Source organism: Mus pahari, chromosome 10 (genome assembly GCF_900095145.1).
Source record: "Mus pahari chromosome 10, PAHARI_EIJ_v1.1, whole genome shotgun sequence".
Classification (NCBI taxonomy): Eukaryota; Metazoa; Chordata; class Mammalia; order Rodentia; family Muridae; genus Mus; species Mus pahari.
Genome location: NC_034599.1, coordinates 33,396,299 through 33,406,185, shown reverse-complemented (window position 1 = coordinate 33,406,185; position 9,887 = coordinate 33,396,299). Strand labels below are relative to the sequence as shown.

The 9,887-nt window shown below is 36.3% G+C and overlaps 1 protein-coding gene across 1 annotated transcript in view; it reads right to left on the bottom strand.

Annotated features, from left to right (window-relative positions):
- Positions 1-2,038, bottom strand: part of LOC110327866 (olfactory receptor 8B3-like) — a 4,178-nt gene extending 2,140 nt beyond the window's left edge. The window contains exon 1 of the mRNA XM_021207118.1: positions 1,809-2,038. The gene's annotated coding sequence lies outside the window, so the exon portion shown is untranslated. The remainder of the gene's footprint in view (positions 1-1,808) is intronic.
- Between the last annotated feature and the right edge of the window lie 7,849 nt (positions 2,039-9,887).

Here is a 9,887-nt window from a genome sequence, read left to right as displayed (position 1 = left end):
ACACACACACACACACACACACACACACACAACCTTTTAAGACCTTTTAGTCAAGTTTTTATAAAGGTCAGGAAGCTCATGTAGCTGTTTTCAAAGCTTGCTTTGTCATATACTGTTGTCTTGATGATAACAGCTTTTGGCACTGCGGTATTGGTACATTTTCTTCTAAGAGATTACAGCACAACAGATACTCTAATCCTGCAAACATTCTCATATTTTAAAAGGCATTCCTTAATCCACTAAAACACTAGTGGAAAATGAGGATCCTGTCTATTATCACACTAGCCACTGAGAAATCAGACACTTCAAATGAGTTTCCTAATATCCCACACATGGCTATATGCAAAGTAGAAGCTTACTCAGTATCTTTCCAGGAACAGAAAGTAGTTATGAAAAGAGAATGAGGTGGTAGCATTTTCATACTATGCCATTCATATCTTGGGGACTTAAGTTGTGCACACATTTCTCTATGGAGATTGTACATATTCGGCTCTTGAGCCAATTCTGAACTCTCATCTTCCAATTACTTCCATCTCCTCAGGGATAGCAAGTGTTTTGATTTTTTCTTTCATTGTTAAACAAATATCCACTGATAATTGCACATATAAGCTCTTAATTATTTAATTAAAAATATATCAATAAATATAGTGTCACAATTCAGGTGACATCTTTCCTCTCAAATCATTTTTTTTTTTTTTTAGAAATCATTTTTTTTTTAAGTTTGAGCTTCTGGGAATGGATCTAAGCACTTCATATATGCTAAGCAAGTTGTGTACTACCAAACTAATTTTCTCAGCCCTCAAAATTCATGTTACATTTTGTATAATTTCTAAGATTTTGCACTTTCTATGATGTCCTGACAGACTATCCTTCTTACTCTCCTTAGACATAACATATTAGTGATAGGCTCAGTAACTTCTAAACCTGTTATAGAACAGAATGAGGACTACAGACTTAAATGATCTGTATTTGATACCTCTCTCATATACTTCCTTACTATGAGAGTATGGAAAGGTGACTAGATATCTCCATGTCTCAGGTTTTACTTTGTAAAACAGGAATTGCAAATGTGTAACCCTCTTCCACTGGAACTTCATAGTGATTCAGAAAAATAAGGGTAAAGTGATCAAGTAATGTCCTTGAGTATGGGAAATAGGGACATATATCATCTCTGAATATATGTGATGTTATTTTGGACTTATGAAAAAGCTCTATGCATGTTAATTAATAATTTGACAATATAATAAATTGAAGGACTTTTAAAATGTAATGCAAAAAATGAGTTACACCCCACAGATTATTGAATTGAGGAGGAAGTTTTGAAATGTGTTCACATTAGCTTTATGTTGTAACTATGTATATCTATTAAACATCAGAGAAAGATTTTGCACTGGAATTAGTTATTTAAGTGATACTCATTTTGAAATATGTTCATAACATCTAATAAATTGTAGAAGGAATATATCTGAAAAATATCTCCTAATTTGTTACATTTATTCATTATTCACAAGTCTCTTATGGATGTAATAACCTTATACTCTGATATTAATATTGCATATGGTTTGCATAAGGGCATTCACACTCTATCAATGTTCAGTTTATTGAGTAAAACTTGTTAAAAATTCTGTCAAGCCAGTAACAGTTTTCATAATTCTAGCACTCAGGAGGCTAAGGGCTAAAGATTGTGAGTTCCAGGTCAGTTTTTCATGCTCATCCACTATTCTTTCAACTATATCATTTAACTAGTGTTCAAGAATTAACAATAAAATTTCCAAATATTGGTAGTAGAACCCAACTATGTTACTGACCTGAACCAGCAGGTTGTTCTTCAGTGACAAGATCCTGAGGGGGAAGACCATATAACAAGTATGTAGAGAAAAAGGGAAATCATCTACATTGAAGCGTCATATTGTTCCTTCTTGCTCTCTCTCTCTCTCTCAAATTCATGGTCTTCTTTTTTACTGGTTGTTGTTATATGAATAAATGTGTATGTATATACATATGAATTTCTTGATATATTGTCATTCTTTTCACTGCTCCAAGATACACCTTCTTTCAGAACCCCTCTGCATGCTGAGGCTGGTCCTTGGCACCACAGGAAACTCAACAGAATCAACTAACCTGGATCCTTATGAGCTCTCAGATACTGAACCACTATCCAGAGTGATTATAGACTTGACCTGGGCCCCTGCATATATGTAGTAGATGGGCATCTTGGTTTTCACATGGGTCCCACAACAACTGGAGCAGGGATTGTCCCTGAGTCTGTATCTGTTGCCTGCCTGTGGATCCCTTTTACCTAACTGGGCTTACTTGTCTGAACTTAGTGGAAGAACATGTGCCTTGTCCTGCAGTGATTTAAATGGCCAAAGAGGGATAATATTCAGAGAGGGCTTTCCTCACAGGAAAATGAAAAGGTGAAATGACAGGAGAAGCTGTTTGTGGGGGGGAGGGGGCAGGGGGTGGTGAATGGGGAGGAGAGGAACAGTGATCCTGGGTTGTAAAGTGAATAAATAAATAATGCAAAATAGAAAGAAAGGCAATCTTTTATGCAATGTACACTGCACTTTCCCCTCCCTATGCCAGTTCCTCCCAAGTGCCTCTCTAATCTTTACCCTTGCCATTTTGGTTCTCTTTAGAAAAGAAACAGGTATCTAAGGAAAAATAATAAAATAAAATGAGAAGATACTACAGTAAGATAAATAAAAAACAAACAAATCAAAATAAGGAAAAACAACCACACAAGTAAAATAGCCAAAGAAGGAGTATAAGAAAGGCATGCACAAAGAGACACACATGTTCATACTCAAGGAAACCCAAAAATTCTCAATCTAGAAGCCATAATATAGGCACAAAGGACCTGTATGATTAGAGGTGAGAGGCAAGGAGATGAGAAAGAGAGAGAGAGAGAGAGAGAGAGAGAGAGAGAGAGAGATTCTCTGAGACTTAACATTAAGAAAGAAATAACCTCCAAGGATGCCACTTGGCTCATTTTGTATTGGCCATCTATTGATGGGCATGGGTATTGGCTTTAAGAAACAGTTTATTTCCCAATGAAACTTCTTTGGAGAAAACTATTTTTTCATTTGTAAGTAGCTATCAATTGTAAAGAACTTCTGGGTTAGGTACTGGGGTATGTGTTTACCCTTCTGACTCTAGGACCCCCCTTCTGGTACAGACCTTGTGCTTGCTGCAGCATCTCTAAGTTTATATGTATACCACTCCCTTTTCTCTAGAAAGTCTTGATTCCTTGATATAATCCACCATTTCTGACTCTGACACTTTTTCTACTTCCTGTTTGAGGGGTACCGTGAGCTCCAAGGCAAAAGATTGGATGGATATGTCCCCTTTACAGCTAAGTGTTTCAGGGTCTTTCACTCTTCACACTATGTCTGCCTGTGGTTTCTGTATTTGTTCAAATCTGCTTCAGGAGCAGGGTTCTCTAATGATGGCTGGAAAAGGCACTAAATAATGAGTATAACAAAATTAGAAGTCATTATATTGCTACATTATTTTTTCTTAGCAAAAAAAGGCAAAGGATGGGTATTTGGTTTTACCCTTAGGTTCCTGACCTAACTAGTCTCAGGCTCTGGGTTACCCATGCAGCATTGTTTGAGTTCCATCTCATGGAGAGGACCTTAAGTCAAATCAGATATTGGTTGGCTACTCCCACAAGCTATGTCACATGCAGGACACTCTTATAGATCAAAATGTAGTTGGTTTGTGTTTAACTTTCTCTTTTGGTAGCCTGTAGAGTAGGCTACTAGTGTTCAGAACCATGAAATCTAGTCTGTACAGGTGAAGGCTCTATGTAGGTTCCAGTTCAACTGGATATTTAATGAGTTATATAAGTGTTCTCTTCAGCAAAAGGGCCTTAGCTTTACTTTGTGGAGAGCTGCCAATAACTTTGGGAACAGTATGTGTTGTTTAAAGGTTCCCATGGAACCCCTTTGGCCAACAACTCAAATAAGTGTAACCAGTTTCTGACACTGGAAGATTCATTTGGTCATGAGAGATATATAGCTGGGGCTTTGTCACATCCATTTTTTGCTGGATTTATTTAGATCACCCTTATATATATGTATATATTACAGGAAATTTTTACCATATTGAGTTTTCATATAACCCTACAAATGGTTCTTAGTTTTAGCCATCTCTTTCTATATTCCTTTTCCAATGCCTCTGTTCCCTCCTTCTCTTTGCTTAGTTTTCCCACTTCAATGCCTTTTTTCCTCCATCACTATCTATTGTTTCCTCTTCCTAGGAATATTCACTCCTTCACCATTGTCCCTTATTCTTCCTAACTTCTGTGGTTATATGAATTGTACTTTGCTTGTTAAATACTTTAGAGTTAACATCTATACATAAGAGAATACATATTATATTAATACATATTATATTTTGTCTTCCTGTATTTGGATTCTGGGTTGCCTCACTCAGAATAGGTTGTTTTGTTTTGTTTTGTTTTGTTTTGTTTTTTTAGTTGTATTCATTTACTTGAAACTTTTTATTTATTTATTTATTTTCAGAATGGAAGAGTGATATTCCCCTGTGAAATATTATCACATTTTCTTTTTCAATTCAACCACTGATGGAATCTATGGTACATTCAGTTTCTAGTTATCATCAATAGGACAGTGATGAATATGGTTGGCTAGGTAGTTGAGTAAAGTTTCATTTTCATATATGTCCAGTAGTAAATCCTGTAGAATAACTGGATATTAAGATTGGTTGATCCCCTCCTTTGTGAGAAACCAACACACTGATTTCCATAGTGTAGCTATAAAAGTTTGCACTTCAACCAGCAATAGATGAGTAATCATGTGTGCGTGTATGTTTTTGTGTGTGTGTGTGTGAGTATGTGTGTGTGTAGAGATATAAAATGAAATCCCAAAGTAGTTTGATTTACATTTTCCTGATGATTAATGTTGAAAATTGAATTTAAGGATTTGGTGTTGTTTGTTTTATTTTGATTTTTGTATTCATCACATTTTATTATTAATCGTTTTGTTTACATTTCAAATGATATACCACTTCCCAGATACGCCCCCATCCCATGCCCCTCTTCCCCCTCCCTTTTGCCTCTATGTGCCTCAACCCCCTAGCATCCCTCTATGATGGGGCATCAAGTCTCCCTCCCCTCCCACTGAAGTCAGATAAAGCCATCCTCTGCTACATATGTATCTGTAGCCAGGGATTCTCTCCATATATACTTTTTTGTTGGTGCTTTAGTCCCTGGGAGCTCTGGATTGTCCAATTAGTTGATACTGTTCTTCCTATGGAGTTGCTATACCCTTCAGCTCCTTCAGTACTTCCTCTAGCTCTTCCATTGAGGTTCCTGGGCTCAGTCCAATTGTTATCTGTGAGTATCTGCATCTGTATTGGTCAGAACCTCTCAGAGAAAAGCCATATCAGGCTCCTGTCAGGAAGTGCTTCTTGGCATCAGTCATAGTGTGTGTCTTTGGTATTTGCATAGAGATAGGATGTATCACTAGATTGGGCAGTCTCTGGATGGCCTTTCCTTCAGATTCTTTTCCAAGTTTTGTCCCTGTCGTTCTTTTGGACAGGAAAATTTCTGGGTTAAAAATTTTGAGATGTGTGGGTGACCCCATCACTTGACTGGGGGCTGTGCCTATCTACTGTAGGTGGTCTTTACAGGTTGCATCTCCCCTTTCTTGGGTATTTCAGCTAAAGTCATCACCAGTGGATCCTGTTGGCCTCTCACTTCCCTGGAACCTGGAAATTTCTAGTGTCTACCCCCAGGTCCCCATCCCCCACTGCTACATGTTTCTATTCTATTTCCTGATCTTCAGTACTTCTCTCCTGTCCTTTCCAACGACTGTTCCTGCCCCTCTTTCCCCTCTCCCTCCTCTCTCCTTCCCAGATCCCTTCTTTCCTCTACCCTCTGTGATTATTTTGTTCCTCCTTCTTTGTAGGATTGAAACACCTACACTTTGGTCTTCATTCTTAAGCTCCATATGATTTGTGGGTTGTATCATGGGTATTCTGAGCTTTGGGGCTAAGATCCACTTATCAGTGAGTACATATATGTGTTCTTTTCTATCTGGCTTAAATTGCTCAGGATGATATTTTCTAGTTACATCCATTTGCCTAAGAATTTCATGAAATCATTGTTTTTAATAGNTGAATAGTACTCCATTGTGTAAATGTACCATATTTTCTGTATCCATTTGTCTGTTGAGGGACATCTGGGTTGTTTACAGCTGGCTACTATAAGTAACGCTGCTATAAACATAGTGGATCATGTGTCCCTGTTATATGTTGGAGCACCCTTTGCATATATGACAAGCAGTGGTATAGCTGGTTCTTCAGGTAGAAATATTTCCAGTTTTCTAAGAAACTGCCAGATTGATTTCCAAAGTCATTTTACCAGCTTGCAGTCCCACCACCAATGGAGGAATTTCCTTTTCTCCACATCCTCGCCAGCATCTGCTATTGACTATTTTTTCCTGTTGTTGTTTTGTTTTGTTTTATTTTTGTTTTTTTTTTTGTTTGTTTTATCTTAGTCATTCTGATTGGTGTGAGGTAAAATCTCAGAGTTATTTTGATTCGCATTTCCCTGATGATTAAAGATGTTAAACATTTTTTTAAGTGCTTTTCAACTGTTGGAGATTCCTCTGTTAAGAATTCTTTGTTTAGCTCTGTACCCCATTTTTTAAAAATCTGGTCATTTGGTTCTCTGGAGTCTAACTTCTTGAATTTTTTGTGTATTTTAGATATTAGCCCTCTATCAATATAGTGTTGGTAAATACCTTTTCCAAATCTGTAGGTTGCCATTTGGCCTATTAACAGTGTTTCCTGCCTTACAGAAGCTTTTCAATTTTATGAGGTCCCATTGGTCTATTATTGTCTGGCTTCAGTGGAAGATGATGTGCCTAATCCTGTAGAGACTTGATGCCCCAAAGTTTGGGGATAATGGGATACCTTCTCAGAGGCAAAAGGTAGGAGGATGGTTGGAGGAATTTTGCAAGGGGACACAGAGATGGACAGTAACATCTGGTATGGAAATAAATAAAATAATAATTTAAAAACATGAACATAAATAATATGAAAAAAAGTAATGAGCAATTAAGCAAAGATAACTTGGATAAGAAGATTCTATTGTTCCTGCTAATCACTTGGGCAGAAATCCAAGATTATGGATAAAATTAGTCATTGCTTGATGGCATCTCTTCCAGATAATCTGGATCCCCAGAGTTCTAGTAGTTTCCTCTTCTGTAAGTGCTAGACACTGGTGGTGGACTACATAGGCTACAATATGTGGTAAAGGTTGAAGAATATTGGTAGTTAAAATTTATATTTGTGGCTAAAATTATCTTTTGTAGCAATGGGAATCATTTATGATAATATTGATCCAGTTGATCTTATCCATTGTAGTAAAGAATATAGACTGACTACTCAATAACCTTTCCAATAGAGGTTTCTTGAGTAAATAACTTAGTGGATGAATGGATACCTTTGAAACATTTAAATTATAAGTGTTTATTATCATTGAAATACATAATTAGGCTACAGAATACCATAATCTATTTTGAGTGTGTGTATATATATATATATATATATATATATGTATATGACTCTGTTTCTATGTTTAAGTAAGATTGAGAAATATGAAAATCAGAAAAAAAGTGAACATGGTTGCTTTGACTGTTTGATACTGAGAAAAAAATCATGTCTAAACATGTGATATAGTTCCTATATTGTTCATTTGTTTTCATGATATAGACTGATAGTGCCTGAGAAATATTTTCCAGAAATAAGCAATATGTTTTGTCAGCATTTTGATTGGGGTAGAGTGGGAGGGTAGTCATTGCTGGGGCTAATATCACTTAATTCTTTTCCTTTGAGGATGCATTTTCTTCTTAGGGATTTGTCTTTAATAACCATGTGTTGGTTTCAAGTTTGTTCACACTCTAGCTTTGCTTTCCATGGACTGTAAAACAATGCACATGGATCAAATTCAAAACAAGATAATAGTTTCCTAACATTCTTATGGAGGGGTGTGAAAGTATGACTGGAGAGTGCTGAGGCATACATTTGAAATTGCTTCACTTTATGAATGAGGATCTTTTAGTATTATTTTTTATTCATACATTACAAAAGCAAAGCATTATTCACAGTAGGAACTATATACTATAGTTACTTCATCATTATGTTGCTTTCTTAATCCCTAAACAATATAATGTATCTTACAAGTGTATTGCAAGACTTACACCTCGCATAACAAATATGTTCTGTACATACAGCTATCAACAAAAACAAGTTCTAGAAAACAAATACCTACCTCTAAAGCTAACACAACTTTCTTTAGCAGGGAATGTAAATTTTTCTAAAATTCTTCATTTGATAAGTATTGTTTTTTTATTTTCTTTTTTAGCAATAATCCCTTTGTCAAACATCTGCAAATAAACAGCAAACACATTTCTAAAATGAAACCACTGAAACTGCCTGATTGAAAACTTTTAAAACAGAAGTCAAGTCTTCCCTGGAATGTCAAGTTGTAGCTACACACTACACTAGTAAAATCTGAAATAAAATTATTCTGATAATCTCTTCACAGTTTCTTTTAAAAAAAAAAGTATTAGTGGAGATAAATTACTAAGGTTAACAGAAGAGTTTTTAAAGACTCTACAGTGTTTGTGTGGTCGGGAGTTTGGTGTCCTTTGGACAAGGCTGGGGGCCAGTGTCTCAGGAAATACGGTTTCTGCATCCCACTTCAATCAACAATGATCGCTCAATCTCTGTTTTAACTTTCACTATGCTGTTATCTTGTCAATGGATGTAAGGTTTATTTTGATATTAGAACCTGGACAAAGCACTGGCCTTAATGTGCCTTGCTATACTGGAAAACATTTTTAGAAAGATTATAATACTTCCTTTTCTTCCACACAATCATAGAATCTATAAATGCTCATCTTACTATCAAACTGAACTTGGGCCACCACATCCACCAACTCATCCTGGCCATCTGGGTTCCTGCTTTGATAAAAAGAGAGCTAGAGTCTATCTGAAACAATTTAAACAATTCAGTTTCCCACAAGCCAGCTGATATGAGCTGAGGGGTTAATTTGCTAAAGTAGATAGGAGTCAATTTGTACAATTGATTCTTCTAGTCCAAGAACAAGAAACTAGGATGAATATGAACCTTGCAAAAGAAGGTGTAATTAATTTTATTTTCCTGCAAAGATAGTACTTTCCAAATAACATACACTTAAGTGATATTAGCATGAAACATTGCCCTGCTACATGTGTCCAAGATGCAGAAATATGTGCACTTCTCAAGAACATAGTTCTCAGCCATTTTTCACTTACAATAAGCCAACAAATAAACTTAGAATATTCATTTATCTACCCTTCCTATGTGAGATCTACTCTTAGACTTAGAAAAAAATCTACTATATATTGTTTGCTTTCTTTTCTCTTTTTTATTGGATATTTTATTTATTTTATTTCTATTGTTATCCCTTTCTTGGTTTCCCCTCTGCAACCCCCCCCCCCCGTATTATCCCCTTACCCCTGCTTCTATGAAGGTACTAACCCATCCACCCACCCATTCCCATCTTACTGCCTTGGCATTCTACTACATTGGGGCATGGAGTCTTCACAGGACCAAGGGTTTCTCCTCCCATTGATGCTGGATAAGACCATCTTCTACTACATATGCAGCTGGAGGCTACTGTTTGCTTTCTTTCATCCTTGACTAATGCATGAATGCCAACCTACTCTAGTTAATCTCTTAACTTCTGGTTTTTCCCAATAGGCTCCCACTGTTACCACTTAGAGTTCTAAATCTATCCAAGGTATCCATAGTAGTTTTGAAATGGGAAATGGATATGGGCAATGCTTCTGTCTTTCTGTTACCTTCA